Genomic DNA, 17,698 nt, shown 5'->3' on the forward strand with positions numbered 1-17,698 from the left:
TGGCCAATAAGGTTAATATATGCATACTTTATATGGGCATATCACTCAGCAATTATGATTAATAATTGTGATTATTACTAATATTCCTGGGATGTTTGTTTACTTCATATATTCACGTCATTCTTATAAGCTGCACTATGACTAGGCTAATGCAAGCATGAATGATGTGAATCTATTGAGGAAATGAAAAAGGAAACTTTTTTTTTAAAGCGCTTTTATTGCCACACCACACAATGTACATAGCTTACATTGTAATAAGAAGCATATTGATAATAAAGAATTGAAAACTATATATACACACACTGCTGTAGCCTACAATATACACAATAAGCCTAAACGCCGCCGTTTGGAATCCGCATTCTTCGCATTCCTCCGGTCCCTGCAGGGTCTGCAGGAGTTGTCAGACGTCCTCATCCTGGATCAGAAGCTGGCTTCTGGGAGCTGTTGGAATAACCAATAAATAATCAAAACATAGTCTATCCATGCACAGCATATTGACAACTTGTCTATAAAGTAACGAAAGTCATATTGACAGCGTATATGTTCTTACTCTCTTTCACTCTTCTGTGGTGAGACTGTGAGTATTTCGGGTTGGCTTCAAGACGCGCCTCTAGCACAGCACACAGGTCCGTCACGCAGCTAAAAACAAACAAACAAGAGGAATGAATAAAATGACCAGTGCTTAAAAGTATCAGTGCCAGCCGTGGTAAAAGCCAGCGCCGCTCACCCTGGATAGTGTCCCCGTCTACCTCTCTGAAGTTCGGACTGTTTGACACCGCCTCCTTCAAGCGACTCGTTACATCCATATTGTGAGGTGACAGTAGCCTGTAAAAACAACAGGCCTATGGTTAATAAAAAAAAACTGCATTAACGTAACATTGGGTCCAACTCAACTAGATATTGGGAGAACAGTCACTTATTCTTACCCTTGACCTGGATTATAATGCCACCGTGAGTTATGCAGGCGGCGAGCTGCTTCCTATAAATTGAAAACACGAAATACATTTTTTTAAATAAAGCAACTCACACTGGTTTTCACGTGATGGACACAATTAAGTTGAGTTAAGCCTAAAGCCACAGTCAATAACCTACTCTTACCGCGATTTTCGGATTCTGTATCCGCCTTCTCTTGGGGGTGCACTCTTCAACTTCTCTGGAATGTAACTCCAGGCCGTTCTCGACGGCCATCTTGCCTCCAACCTAGCGAATCTCTGGTCGATTCCCTCCAGAACCCTCTCCACGACCGTATCCACAGTGCTGGCCACCATACGAGACATTCCGGTCATAGCATTCAACAGGACTTTCATTTTATCTGCCTGTAAGCAAGTGAGTAAGTAAGTTTAATATACAGCACATTTAAAATCAGCGAGAACTGTCCCAAGTGCTGTACAGTGTCAACAAGACTAAAATTAAACAATCAAATGGTCATGTGCAAGTAGAAAAAAACACACAAACCTGTAGACCTGCGGAGAGTTGCTGGGGAGTTGAAAGCAAGTCGTCTTCCAGCCATTGTATTCCGCAAACCAGGGCAGTTTTCACAGCACGGGACCTCAGCGATTTCTGTCTGCCTTTCTGCCGCCAGATCTGCTCCTTAAACTTTTTGTTTACACTGCACGACACAATATTTCTCATACGTGATTGAACGAGAGCTTATGCGAGCCGTTAAGCTCCACCAATCATATGCGTAGACGTCATTACACGGAATACTCGCGAGACAACCTCCCATCCTTTTGCTATTTAAAGGACTTATGAAACGAATTTTAATTGTTGGAATTTCACAGTTTTTGCTGCCGATTCTAAAGGTTCCAAGCCTTGCGATTAAAATGAGATATTGTCTGGATAATAATTTATCCGGGAAGTCATGTTAAAACGGGCTCAAAAGGAGCCACATTTTGTCTTTTTGTGCGAATTCATTTTTTTATGCGTGACGTCATAGGGTTGACACAGAAGTTCTAGTCGTCTAACTGTAATGGCGGCGTCTATGGCTAAGACATCAAAGCACGGTGGAAAATATTGTGTTGCTGGAGGGTCAAATGGTGTTAGTTGCAAAAATAACAGCTTCACTGAAGGCATCTCTCTGCACGTTTCCCAAACTAAAAAATACTGGAACTGAGGCTGACAAGGAGAAGGCAAACACAAGAGCACGGTGGATCGTATCACTGCCTGCTGCCGCCTGCCGATAGCTGCACCTGTTGCGGTGTTTGCTGCTCGGAAGCAGGGGACTGCTCGCTCTGCTCTTCGGTCTGCACACATATCCAGCTAGAATTTGGCGACGTTGTGAGTGGCCGGCCGTCTACCTCTGCTAGCTTTTTTGTGTTTTGTCATGTTTTTATCGTTTTCATCGCTACTGATGCATGATCGCCTGAGTCTCTTGAAAATCAGAGATTCTGTGGACATAATATCGATCACGTCAACGCTCAGACAAATTCACCGCCACCTGTTTTGGCGTCTGTACCCTCTTACCTATGGCATCTACCTGGTCGGTTGCAACGCAACAGCCGTCGCAGAAGAGATGGAAAGAGAGAGAGGTGGAGCAATATGCCGGCTGAAAGCCCACCTGGCTTTGCCCTCCACCAACAACGCTCGCCATCTGCTGTCTGGTCTCTCCGGTGATTGCGCCGGCTACGACATCCGAGGCTCCGTGGATCAGTCCTACCGATGGCTGCTGTCAGTCGTGCCTTGGCCGGGTGCCCATCTCCCTGCCGCCGACCCGTGAGGATCTGCAGACGGGGCCGCGCACTGGAGGATCTCCGACCCGTTAATCCACGCCATTGTTTATTAAGCTTACATTAAAACCATGTTATTATCACATACGTTTTTTTTAAGTGGCTGGATTTCAAAGTGCCCCTTCGTTAGGTTTCAACGTGTCAAAGACAGCGCAGCAGAATGCCATATCTGCGAAACCGGAATGTTCAAATCTTTTCCAGTTTACCACAGCAAACATACACTATTGTGTCATTTGATTGATAGCATCTTAATAATAATCAGCGTGTAGTAGGAGCGATGGCTGTTTTGTGCCGCCGATCCTGTGCCGAAAATGGTAACTTTCATTTCCATTAGCCATACGGGAGGTGCAGAGAGCCTCTACAATATAGATACTAAATCGATTTGTGTGGCTTAAATTCAACGAAAGTTTTTCCACATAATGTTAGAGGTGTGTTCTTTCGACCTGCTGATGTTTGTATCAGAATTTTGGTTCCTTTATGAGATATAGGTCCATCAAATGTATGTTATTTTCGCAGCCAGCCATACTAGCAAATAAGGGAGTCAACCCTATGACGTCACGGTCACTTGGCCAATTTCGCACCAAAGGCCACATAATTCACACTTTTAAATGGCCGTTTTAACAAGTTATGCCCGGAAAATTTAGTTCAAGTTGGATTGATGGTTTTAGAAAAAGACAAAAATTTAATTTGAATGATAGATGAACATTCGGTTCAGTTCATCTTTAATGTTGTCTGACCACAGCTGGCAATTTGCACTGTTTTGACACAAAAATGGACTCTGCAAGGACAAAGAAAAGACCTCTGCGATTTTGTGACCATTGTGACACCGAATTAAGCCATACACAATAAAACACAGAGCGCACTACTGCACATTATGTATACAGGCCAGATTACTATATTTTTATTTCTATATTTCTATTTTATTTAAGAAACCTTTTAGAATATTGCTGTTGCATGCTTATTTTATCTTTATCTTATCTTTATTATTATTAGTGGTGGGCCGTTATCGGCGTTAACGTGCTGCGATAATTTGAGAGTCTTATCGGGCGATATAAAAAATATCGCCGTTAATCTATTCTCAAAGTTGGGTTGGGAACTGGGTCAAAATAGGTAGCCTAAGCAAACTGTGATGACTTTTACCTTGATATTTTAGCTCGGGTGTGGGCCGATGTACTTTGTCTGCCGTTAGGTGAGATTAAAACAGAAGAACGCTACTTTTCAGAAGCCTGTGCTAGGCAGTTTATGGAGGTCGCTTATCTGTGGGGGATAGTTGACAAAATCTGCCCTGTTGGAACAGACAGCGCTCCTAATATGGTGGCCGCAGGGAGGATACTGCGCGTGTGGCGCAACAGAGACGCACTGCACACAACGCTATCTCAACAGCAGCACCATCTGGCCCTCCCAACAAGTGCTGAATATGAGAAGTTGGCGTAGCTAGAGAAACTGCTGGAGCCATGCATGTGAATAAGCTGGTCTGCCCTAATACTGCGTGTACACCAAGAGCGACCTCCGCGAGCTTCGCTTGAGAATTTGCTTTGGTAGCTTTGGTAGCTCGTGACGTCACATTTAGAATGTTAAATTCTTAAAGGCACCGTGGCTGTGCAGCACCCCCGCGGAAAAAAACATGAGGAAAGAGAGGGCAGGGACACGAATAAACATGTTGTTATTTACAATTTGTTATACAAGATATACATCACGTTACAAATAATGTAAAACTACATTAGGTACACCTGAGAAGAGCAGGAATAGCAGAGGCAGCTGTGAAAATAAACTAAATTCGAAATAAAATCCGAAATAAATCCGAAATAAAACTTAATTGCAGTGAGAAAGGTATGCGTGGGGTTACTACACTATTGTATGGAAGCACTCGACACGGCAATTGCAACAGTCTCAGGATTAAAGGACTATTGTTTGGATAGGAACTAAAGTTTACACGTCTGTTTCCGCGAACCCCGCGGATTGTCGGACCCCTGAATGAGCCATTTTAATCTAGATTAATCTAGATTAATTTCAAGATTTCAGTGAGATTAATCTAGATTAAAAAAATTAATCTATGCCCACCACTATTTATTATACATTTGGACATCCAGTGCGGGCAACAAAGAAAAGAATTTCATTGTTCAGGGAAACACGTTTCTAACTGCACATATGACAATAAACCTTTGAATCCTTGAATTTTGCCCACAAAAAGCGTTATTACAAAAGAGGTGTTTGGGAGAAAAAAAAACAGATATGCATCACCTGTCACCAGCAGACAGCGTGCACCTCTTCTTTTTCAAGACACCACAGCAACAAACTTGGCTGGAGTTGGAGGTGATAGTGATGAACGTGTAGAAACAGGCCTGCCCACCCCCCACCTCACCTCACCCCACCCCACTTGAAAATGACTGTGGCAGCTCCCGACCTGATCACTGGCATTTACATATTAAAGGCTCTCCTAAGTAGGGCTCTCCTAAGTAGGGGAGGGGAGGGGGGCATGGGGGAGCAGTTGCCAGGTCAATTTGCGACAACTTGGGCCAAGTTTTCACTTTTACCACCGCAAATGCAGGGGCTTAACGTATGCGGACATGTAAGGGGCCACATACATCCACAAATCCCTCTTTTCATGCAGTGAGTTACCCAACTGCTGCATAAAACAAGGTATAGCTGCCAGGCTTCAATTATGTGCCCCAGAATTGCTTCATTGTATCAGTAAATATTTTTTTTTTTATCCATTGTAGGAGCCACACATTGATTTTTGAGTTGTTTTACTTTGTATTATTCTATTTCTTTCTGTGGGTGGCACTTTGGGTGTGTTTTTCCTTTAAATGAGCAGGTGAGCTCAGCTGTGATGGGATGAGCTTGGATCATGGCGGCTGGGTCAGGCTGAGCTTGAGGAAAAACTTTTTGTTGATCGTGAATGTAAACGTAAGCATAATAATAACTCGCACTGTCAGAGGCATCCATGCACGGCTTGTGAAATGCATCAAATGAAGTAAGTGTCCTTTTATGTACAAGCTTGTGAGATGAAGCAATAAACAACAACATTCATGCAATAGTTCTGCGTGACGCGTCTTCAGTAGTAAAACCCCATGGCTGTGTTCGAAACCGCCTACTTCTCCTACTATTCCTACTAGTCATACTTTTTCAAGTTCCCGGATGTACACTAGATGCATACTAGATTCGCCGAAATGTTGAGTATTCATCATGAGGTTACTTGTCACACTCAAACTACCCAAGATGCAACGTAACGTGACGTTGCCCATCGCCATTTAACGGTCAAATTCCGTTAACGGGACGACAGCAGTCAAAACGGCATAACCGGAAGTGCGTTGCTCACTGCGGCTAGCTTTAGTGCCAAATTCGTGGGAACAAAATTGTAAATAGCCGGTATTTTGTCAGATTTTCAACACCTTGGGGGTCTAAATGACTACTTTCTCGCCTGAAAATGTTTCAAATGTTGCTAAAGTTATATATTTACAGAGTTTAGTTATTCAGCTTTTCAGGCTGGCTGATTTCGGCTCGGGCAGGAGTGGAGTGCACTGTGTGTAAACGCTCTGCATACTGTCTGATCGATGAGTATAGCCCGATTTATGCCCTACGGAACCGGACGAAATTCGTCTGTCCGGTCCATATGTTGCTCCCGGAGCTTCTACTTATGCCTCCGTCCGTATTGCGCACGTCCGTAAGAAATCCTCTAGAGGGCGGTATTATATATTGAGTCATTGTCGGCCGCGGGTTTGAGAAACATGGCGTCAATTGAGGAAGTTGCAGTCATACAAATGTATATACACCCTGACCATCTCACAAATCCTCTCCTCCATTACCTGGCATTTTTAAATCTTAAAATGTTTTAATCTTCCACTCTTCGTTCTTCTTCTTCCTCCATAACTTCCGGAGCCAACACGCTCCTGACTCTCTACTGCCCCCACGAATTCCTCTGGTATTGCTCCGTTTCGCCCGGAGCTCACCGGATTGCTAAGCTCTTGACCTACGGACAAACTGGCGGATGAAACGACCCCCGGAACCGGGTGAAAGCGTCCGTTTCCGTAGTTAAAGGATAAGACCGTTTTTTTGACATTGGGCCCTTGATTTCACATTATAACATGATGTTCTACTCACCCCTGCTTGTTGTTGGTCATTTGGAGCTGTTCCGAAGATATTCGCGAGGCGTCTGGCTGCTCTCTTGAGATATTCGGCCATGAAACGGTTTCCTATGGGCAAGCTTATACAGGCACAAACTATGCTGTTTATAATTGATTAATTACTCTACACTAGCACTGATAACGTGGAGGTGCGTCGCTTACTTAAAAAAATCCGGGTTACTAATTTTGAATTTTAGCCAAATGAATAAATAGGCAGCAGGTCTGTGGGCTGTCTGTGGCAGTAGCACCAGAGGACGTCAGTAACACCCACTTTACGACGAAAAAAATCAAAATTACAATAACCCGGATTTTTTTAAGTAAGCGACGCACCTCCACGTTATCAGTGCTAGTGTAGAGTAATTAATAAATTATAAATTATAAAGTTTGTGCCTGTATAAGCTTGCCCATAGGAAACCGTTTCATGGCCGAATATCTCAAGAGAGCAGCCAGACGCCTCGCGAATATCTTCGGAACAGCTCCAAATGTTCAACAACAAGCAGGGATGAGTAGAACATCATGTTATAATGTGAAATCAAGGGCCCAATGTCAAAAAACCGATCTTATCCTTTAACGTAGGGCATAAATGGGCCTTATGCCGTTTGCAAGTATGTAGTATGTAGTAGGCGGTTTCGAACACAGCCCATGTCTTAGCCGGCCGCGGCGTTTGTATTGGTTTTTAAGTTTATACGCCGCAATATCCATTTTACTTGTGGTTTGAGCCTGACTATGTACTATTTTCTTTTAATTGTCACATGAAATAAATACTTTTTAAGTACAGTGCACAGTCAACAATTTTCTTTTTATTATGGCTGTGTTCAGGCAGTCTACCTGTGCACTCACCCTCGACATCATGTTCGCAGTGTGTTGTCCTAAAAAGGGCATATGGGTAGCCAGCAGTTGCATTTCAACAAGGCCTACGGAACTCTGTGTCACATGGTTATGACTTTTTCCAGAAAGATGAAAAATGGAGTCTTTAGAGCGCAACTAGGCCAAATTGGATATAGTTATAGGAGAATTCCGGTATTTTTACAAACATATCCCATCTGTTGGAGACCAAGGAAAGTTTGCCAAAGGGAAAAACACGAGAAATTTTCATGCCCGCTGCGCAAAGTTGTCCGATTGCGCTGATTTCCATGAAAGCGGGCTGTATCGGGCAAGCTTTTAACCTTTCCTGAGGCTCTTAACGTGTATCAAAATACTTTTGACCGAATTGGCCGTGGTGTCAGTAGCAATACAATTCAACCCAGGGGCTAACCATACCACTAGCTAGCACAGACATTATACATTTTGAGAACATCAAAAACAGCGCACTTACTTTCTCAGCTTCCGTGTTCCACAGTCGTGCGCACAAATTAATCGATTGCCGAAGTCATACACATCACGGATGCCCGCGAGCCATTTTAGACTATGCGAGGGAGTGTGTGTTTTTTTTTTTTTTTTTTTTTTGTTCAATGTGAGTGAGAGCGTGCAGGCAATAAAATAACTCGTGCACCATGCGCGTATCGACTGCGCAGGCACGAGAGAGAGAGGGGTGTGGGGAGAGGTTGCTTGTGAAACCTGTGCGTATCTGTCCGAAGCGATGCTCTGTTCAACGAGCGTTCAGGGCGACTGCTTGTCAGAGGGCGGTTTATTCAGCAAAATAAGCCAATAACCTTCGGTGTGGGAGGGCTTCGATTTACTCTCTGACAGTCACCTAAGTTACCACTCAAAACTGCGCATCCTGCCAAATGGCAGAGGGTGAATCCATGAGTAAAAAAGGAAAATATAAGACTCATTTTACAGCAGAATATAGGCCTACTAAAGTATATCCATGTCTAGTGAAGGTGAAGAATGATGACACCATGGCGAGGTGCACAGTATACTTAATGACTGTAAAAGACATGTGGAGGTAGGCTGAATGCGCCATCATCTGCATTTTATTTCTGTAAGTTAAATGCTGTTATAAAATAAAGCAAAACGTATCAAAGACTTATTTAAAGTATCAATACACATTTAGTTACTAAATTGTGTAGGCCTATATCTAACTAGCCAGCTGCAGTATCTAACTATTTATATCCAGCCTGTCTAAGCCTTTTAAAAAATCCCCAATTTAATATGTTTATATATTGTTGTTATTCTGTACACATGCACTCACAAAATACTTTGGCAGGCAGGCCTTTGAGGGAGGGCTTTACTTCTAGGATAATGCTGGAATTTTGTAAAGTGCTGGGAAGTCCTCAAATTTCTAAATCATTCCTATGGCTTGATTTTGCTTTCAGAGTGCCTCAGATTGATTCAATTGAATTAACAATGTTCAACATTTTGTTGAACATTGTTAATTCAATGACCCAACCCCCCACCCCACCCCCAGAAGGCCGGCTTGGGATGAGCAACATTTCTGCTGCTACAATAATCCCAAGGGAAACACTGTTTTAATGTACTAAAAAGTGGAATGCTCATGTATGTAGACCAAATATTGAAGTTATCACACTTGGGTGTTGAAAAAACTGTTGTATATGGGTTCATATAAAGTACAAAGTAAGATGGGCTTCCTAAAAAAATTGCCACCCTACAATATATGCCTGCCACCCCTCTGCCACCCCATGTATAAATCTCTAGAATCGCTACTGCCGAGAGAGAGTTATGCTGATGGAGGACAGAGGCAGTCACAATGATAAAGACATTTCATTTAATGTGAATAAGGTATGAGTGTGCGTACTGTAAAAAAGCATAAAATCTATCTCTCTTTGTTTCTACATTTTCCTGCTTTTTTTGTCCTTCGCCAATCACATCGGTGGTTTTTGACTGCTGGGCGTATAAAAAGAAAAAACACATGAAAGATAATGTTGCTAATATTTTGCTAATGTCTCTTCAGGCTCCCACCAGCTGCAACATCCCACCTGGGCCAGCCACACCCACCACCTCCACTGGGACGTCATACCGCTCGGTATACTTTCATACTCATGTAACCTAGCTGGCTGTTTGTTTGTTTGTTTGTTTTCTGTGTGGTATACTGTTTCCGTTTTGTTTCCAATCATGGTGGCATATTTTACACTAACACGTGACAATATAATAACGTCTTTGGTATTTTGTTTATATTTTAAAACTCCTCAGGGTTCCTGCTCCAGCGCTACCATACCTTTACCAGCAACAGACCTTGCTCAGTAAGTACTCATTCATATTCATGTTCATATTTGTTTGATTTACTTCTCATTTACCTCTCAGTAACCTCTCATCTTTGATGGTCCATGTTATTTAGTTAAACATTCCTTAAATAAACAAACAGTACAATCTATAATTCTCTTCAGTCAGAAAGATGATGAGTGATGTGAATGCTCATCTGTTAGGTCTATAATTTCCTCTTGAATAACCCTTGTTTGTTATAGAAACATGCCAAATGTCATATTCTTTGCTGTGTTCTAGAATGACTAACAAGGAAGACATCAGATTTCCAAAGAGGAGCTTGAACATGTTCTTTCACTGAAAACCACCTTTACAGAAGCGGCATCTATTCTTTCAATCTCGAGGCCAAATTTCTACAAGTTACTGCAAGACTATAACATCCCAACGTCAAAATTTAAGAGCATCAGTGATCAACAATTGGATCTTGAAGTGTCACAAATAAAAACTGAACACCCAAATATTAGAGAAGTGATGCTTATGGGGCATGTCCGCTCCAAAAACATTGTGGTTCAAAGACAACGTGTAAGAGATTCACTGCTAAGGATGGACCCAGTTGGTGTCTTAGCCAGGAGAAGAACAGCAATAGTTCGGCGAGTGTACTCTGTCCCACATCCAAATTTTATATGGCATGTCGACGGAAATCACAAGTTGATTAGGTGGAAATTGGTTGTTCAAGGTGCCATAGACGGCTACAGTAGGATGTTGATGTGTCTTCACTGTTCCAACAATAATCGTGCTGAAACTGTGAGAGACCACTTCACTGCAGCTGTTGGACAGTTTGGCAGACCACTGCACATCAGGACTGATCACAGAGGAGAGAACGCTCAGATTTGGGAGGACATGCATGCAAGCAGGGCTGAAGGCTCTGTCTTAACAGGAAGTTCTGTACACAACCAGAGGATCGAGCGTTTTAACCGAGACTTGAACAAAAACTGCAGCCATATTTATGCACCCATTTTTTATGAACTGGAATCCCTGAGTATCCTAGACATAGATAATGCAACAGACCTATTTTGTCTCCATTAGCTCTTTCTACCCAGAATCAACCGTACTTTGGAGGAATTCTAAGCTGGATTTAACAATCACTCTATCTCATCTGAAGGAGATAGAACACCAGTTCAGCTTTTTAGTCTGGACAATGATTTGCCTCATCTTCACAACCCAGAACTCTCAACAGCAGGGATAGTTTTTTGTTCCTCACCAAACTCTAGAAGAGGATTTTCCCCATTGAATGGCAGGGATTTGCAAGAACTGAATGATGCCATTAACCCTCTTCTACATGACAACAACAATGGCAAAACATTGTTTCAGAGAACACAACAGTTTATTTTGGATAAACTTGTAAATGTGTGATCTCAGCATAACATGGACAACTGGGTAACATTAGCCTCATTGTACTTTCAAAAGTCCACTTTTGTAAAGAGCTTGAGGAGGAGTAGGATGAGGAGAAAGAACACATTCTTCAGTTTGTCACAACATATTCAACATCAGTGAATCTGAATAAACATGGCTTTCAATGGTGAGGAGGGGAATTAAAAAATGTGATCTGAAAAGTACTCCAAATTTCTACTTAAGTACCTTACTTGAGTAAATGTACATAGTTTCATTCCTTCACTACTGTTTGTTGAGTATAAAAAAACTAGTAACTCTAGTTGCTAATTTAACTCGAGTTAAATTCATAACAAGATGAAAAGAATGTGGAGCAAGATGGGAAAACACAAGCTATAGTCTTTATTTTTCAGCTTTCTTATGTAATGCAATTGAAACCACTGCTTTCTAATATGAACAAACTCTATATGCCTCAAATCTCCTCTATGGAATACATTTACACATGGACACCATCAGCCACTGGGCTGTAGTGGAAAGTTTTAGGGTTGTTACCATGCGAGGGGCAGAGGGTACACAGAACAACACAGCAGCCTGATGAACTGATTTCAGTGAATTATTAGTAGATTTACAGTAAAAATTAAAACTAGGACAGCACATTTATGCTAAAGTTGTGCTTGCAACAACAAAGCCTTTACTTGTACTTTAATGGTAGCTGTTAAACATCTCAAAACACAACAATACTTTAGTCCAGTTGTAGACAACATAAATACTAATAGCACCTCATATCCGAAACTAAAGAGTGGAATCCTGACATTTGTTTAAATGGTGCTGAATAAAAATCCATTCATTAATGCCACTAGGAAGCAGTAGTTGAATTCATCATCATCAGTCATTGTTGTTGCATTCACAAAAAGGTGAAGCATCAACTCCTCCCTAACTCTTCCGTTGCTCCCCAGTACAGAGTAGCTTGGTTTGAGAATACCAGCTACAAAATCAGCTGCTCGACCTTTGACCTTTCCTGGTATGTCAAGCAGCACATGCAAGCTGGGGTTCTCTCTCAGGAGTGATAAAACCTAGAAGGAAATTCAACACCATAAATGAAAGGCCATAAAAATGAGTAGTTATGGTTAAATGTGGATATGACAATTCTTAGTAATTTTACCACAGCACGGAGCAAATATGATACAGAACTGTGAGGTGAATCTTACTCCATAGTGGGACAAGCCATCAATGAGTTGATCAAGACAGCTCTGCCGTTGCACAACAGTATGGTGTAGAACTGCATTTTTCACAAACAAATCTCTGTTGGCCATGGTGACAACAAGTGGAAGACCCTCACCTTATATCGCCATTAGTCACAGCTGCTGACTGCTTTCTCCAAATCATCCTGCAAGGTTGCCTGTTGAACCTAAATATTACAGATCAGATCTTTAAAATCTTATTTTCTCAGGGTGGTCAGTGGTGTAGTGGGTTAAGCAGCCGCCCCATGTACAGAGGCTACAGTCCTTGCTGCAGTGGGCCCCGGTTCGAGTCCCGCACCGGACAGTCGTTTGCTGCATGTCTTCCCCCTCTCTCTGCTTCCTGTCTCTCTCCAACTGTCCTATTATTAAAGGCATAAAAAGCCCCCAAAAAATCTTATTTTCTCAAATGACTGCATTTAATCAACATTTACAGAAGTACTATGTAGCATTTCACTTACACTTAGTTACCTACCAATGGCAAGAAAGTCATTTTTAGTTATTTATTGGGTAATATGAAACCAAAATTATTTTGATAATGCATTCTACCAAAATAAAAGTAACTGTACTGCTGTGGAATAGTCAAAAAAAGCAAAGGCTTGCTACAATAGTCTTCAGGTCAGAATATTGCCCATTACCTTTTTAGGTTGAAGGATGTCCCCAGACACAATGTAGTCCACGACACTCGGGGACAGGAATGCAGGTGCTTCAGCCCCTACAGTTATTATTACTGTAGACTTCATCCTGCCAATGGTTCCATACAGTCCATTTTGCAAGTGGAGAATGTTCAGTCTTGGTGTGCATCCATTTGGTGTGCCTGAAAGATTAAATAAATTAACACCGCATTCTGTATCGTGTATTCTGGCATTTTCAAACCAATAGATTTAGAAAAAACCTTCAAAAGCTCCACTGTCTTGGAAGATAAGCTTCAACAGTAATCGGAAAAACTCTCGCCTGGGACCTCCAAGGTCAGCAGCATCTTCCTCAGCGTCATGTTCATGGCTTGCAAATGTGATATAAAGCATCATGTCACAGCTTTGTGCAAAACAGGTTCTCTTAAACACACGTTGGGCTGTTGGCCAAGCATTGGCTCGACTGATATAGATCTGTCTTGTTTCCGATGTTATAACTCTCTCACTGTGAGCTTGTAGAAGGCCTGCAACTTCTACTTTGCTCGGCATTTCAGATGACCTATATTAAAGAAAAGACAATGACAAAGATAAACAGACCTTTGGCTACCTCTGCATTTACTCCACTATCACCTTCAGTGCATGAGGAATTGTTCCATGTTGTTTGCGATGTTTACGCTGGTGTAAACAAGAGTTTTACTGTAGTAAAAAAATACTTGTAACTCTTACTTTAGAATATTAACAGCACAGTCTTCTAGTAGACAACACTGAATTGCCTCTTCAAGATTCTCATCTTCCTCCAGATGAACAGGGCTGAGCAAACGAAGATAAACAGGGACAACAGAAAATTCAGCAGAAAGCCCAGAAAGAGAGAGAGAGAGACTTATATCAGAAGTTCATAATGTAAATAGACCAACATCTACACTGCTGTATTTCTATGAAGCCCAAACAATATCTTACACAACTTGTGCCACATTATAAGGAAACAATCGTCTCGGGTCCCCTGCCTGGCCCTGATTTTCTCTTGAGTGCTGCTCTCTGTCTCCTGACATCTGGCCTCACTGTCCCTTGGTGGTGAAGGCACTGTACTCCGCATTGCATAAAGAAAAGGAAGTCAAAGGGAAATATTTTTGTAATGATGTTAATCTAACTTTAACCAAGTGCAACTTAACCCTAATTCCATCTTTTAAGCGTGTTTCCTTTAAAAGGCAGCCTTTAAGGATTTAGGGTGAAGCAAAACTGAATGAGATGAGCAAGGTTTGAGAGTTGCCTCTCCCATTCGGTACAAATGACTGAATTGTGCTACTAAGCTCTGTCTACATCTCTTATAATGACTTGTAGGTAGATGAATGAAGACATCCAATCCAAATACAGTTTACAGGTCGCTTACAGTGATCCAACTGAGGCAGACAAAACAAAAACAAACTGCTGCTTAAATTCTGTCAGGTTGGCATTTAATGTTAAGCTTTGGTCACACTACATGACTTTCAAAGTCTTAAAGGGATAGTTCGCCTCTTTTGACATGAAGCTGTATGACATCCCATATTAGCAACATCATTTATGAACATTTTCTTACTCCCTGCTGCGTCCTGTGAGCCGAGTTCCAGCCTCGTTTTGGCGTTGACGAAGGTAGTCCGGATAGTTGGCTGGGGCCACAAAAATAAAGCGTCTTGCTTCTCAAAACAATATCCGTTCAAAAGAGTAATACATTTGCATCACAAAATCGGTAGCCATAAAAAATCAGACCTCACAATCGCATGGCGCTATTTCTCTCTCCCTTCGTATCACTACAGGCTGTGTAAACCGAAAAGCAGACCGAGCAGTCCCCTGCTTCCGAGCAGTAAACACCGTAACAGGTGCAGCTGTCGCTATGAAGGGAGGCAAAAATAGTGCCAAGCGATTGTGAGGTCTGACTTTTTCTGGATAACCATTTTGTGATGCAAATGTATTACTCTTTTGAACGCATATTGTTTTGAGAAACAAGACGCTTTATTTTTGTGACCCCAGCCAACTAGCCGGACTACCTTCGTCAACGCCAAAACGAGGCCGGAACTCGGCTCACAGGACGCAGCAGGTTTTTTTTTTTTTTAACCCTTCTGCTTGGGGTACCTAGCACACAGGTTCCAGGCTCTGCTAACCGTTGTGGGTGAGGAGGCTGTGCAGCGGGAGCTGGTTTCAACTGGACCGAGAGCCAGTGTGGCATTAAGCTGAAGAAGCTTGGAGGTGGTTCCAAATTATGGATGTTATGTGTTATTTGCTGTTATTTGCTATTTACGCTTCGGCACGCACTCCGCCCACCCCTGAGGGTCCCCTTTGTACGGTGGGAACGCAAGCTGACCCCAAAGCGAGCCGAACCGTAGCGTACTGCATAGTGGAAACGAGGCTTAAGATTTATATGCAAAGATAAATGATCTTTGTAAAAATTGACAACAATGTCAAGTTTTCAACTATTTACTTGGAATTGCGTTGTTTTTTCTGCATAACCAGAAAGAAGATAAACGAGCGACTTTATCATTTGACCACAGATGTCAAAAGAGGCAGACCCTGAGGAGGAGATGGGCAGAGTGGAGTGGAGTGGGTCCCTCCGCTTTCCTAAAGTGACCCACTTGAACAGAGGAGTGAACTAACAGGTCTCCTGTAGTGTATCCCAGATATTTCATGAGGACCTCAGGATGCTGAAGGATTGTTCCTTTGAATGTGGTACAGCCTTCTGCATTTTCAGTGGTCAGTCCTCAGAACATGGTGGAGTTTTTATTTTCCCAAAAGCCTCTGCACGCATTCTCCAAACATTCATTAGTGGTTCTTGTAAATCTTTGGAGAACCACAGACTAATGTTGACTGAATGTTCTGTGTCCACGTGGCGCCGACACGCTGCAGCACTCGCTGCTTCACCAAAAAGCCACCTGCCAACTTTCATTTGAACACCGTTTCAGCTTCATCGATGTGGCATTATTAGGAGGCCACTTTTACAATCAGCAGTTAGCGTCCGACCGGCTTGTGGTGGTTGTTTTCCACCTTGTGGGTAAACCATTCATGCTTTCATAAAGACTATAAAATGTGGCAATGCAACCTGGGAAGTTTCAGTAAGAAGTAGAGCAGCATCAGCAGTTTGCAGTGAATGAAAGCTTTATTTTGACTCTGGATGTATACAGCTGACTGAATTTGGTTCAGCAGTTGGCAGAGTCGGAGGGTCCTGCCTGCGGATCAGCACACTGCAGAGCCGGGTCAGTCAGTTGGAAGACGATGGGCATCCCTTCAGTCCTCCTTCTGAGTTTCCTAAGAGACGCCAAACAGCACCCGCAGAGTAAACATCACAGCATATCTGCCGGCTTATGGATTTTAAATTCTAAAAAACATTTCTATGATGAGGAAAACCAGTTGACTGTCAAAGGAACAGTAGTATTCCTATGTTTAGGCTAAGCTCATTGTTACAGGTTATGAGGTTGTGACTCAATCATTTTTTGTTTCATTTAGAGCAGGGGTGTCAAAGTCAAATACACCGAGGGCCAAAAAAACAAATTTGTTACAAGCCGAGGGCCGGACTGGTTCAATGTTTATTAAAACATATTGAAATGATTGCACATAGCCTATTGAACCAAGACACTGTATATTATTTAATGATTAAATGAATAAAGCAATATTTTGTTATGGCTCTGTCAGTAACTTCAAGTGAATACATTTTCTACAGGCAAACAGCAAAAAATGTAATTGTTTTTAAAAACAAATTATGTTTCTTAATAATCAATATCTTAATATTAATATCTTCTGTAGCCTTTGTTCCGTGTCCATATTCTTGTCTTTGTGTTTCTGAGACGTTTGATAGTGCCTTCTTCGATTATATTCTTTCATTACAGCCAAACTTTCTCCACACAGAAGACACACAGGTTTGCCTTTTACCTCCGTGAACATGTACTCTTCCTCCCACCTGGCTTGAAACCCCCTGTTCTCAGCGTCCACCCTACGTTTAGCCATTTTTGAGGAGGGGGATAGTTGAAAGTTGATCTCTGCTCTGACTGCTGATGAATAATGAAGCTGCTTGTGCGCGCTGCAGTGACTTCGCGGGCTACCGTTGCATTGTGGGGAATGTAGTGTTGGTGCGTGCAAAACACCAGCGGGCGGCTGTGGCCTGCGGGCCGGTTCTAATAGTAATTAAATATCATCCAGGGGGCCATAGATAATTAATTTGCGGGCTGGATCTGGCCCGCGGGCCTTCACTTTGACATATGTGATCTAGAGGATTCCCAAAGAGCTATGGATATCACAAGGACCCTTTCTGAAATGATCGTTAAGGATATACAAACTGTGTCTGTGGTTGAAGATGAGGGTTTTAGGAATTTTGTAAAGACACTCGATCATCGCTACAAGATTCCAAGTAGGAAAAATTTAATGGGAGACAAATTGTAGCTATTGTAGCTTTCTTTCACCACAGCACAAGAGCAGCAGAGAGGCTCAAAGAAATTCAGAAACAACCAAAGTTACCAGAACACAAA

The sequence above is a fragment of the Odontesthes bonariensis genome, chromosome 3, assembly GCF_027942865.1.
Source record: "Odontesthes bonariensis isolate fOdoBon6 chromosome 3, fOdoBon6.hap1, whole genome shotgun sequence".
Classification (NCBI taxonomy): domain Eukaryota; kingdom Metazoa; phylum Chordata; class Actinopteri; order Atheriniformes; family Atherinopsidae; genus Odontesthes; species Odontesthes bonariensis.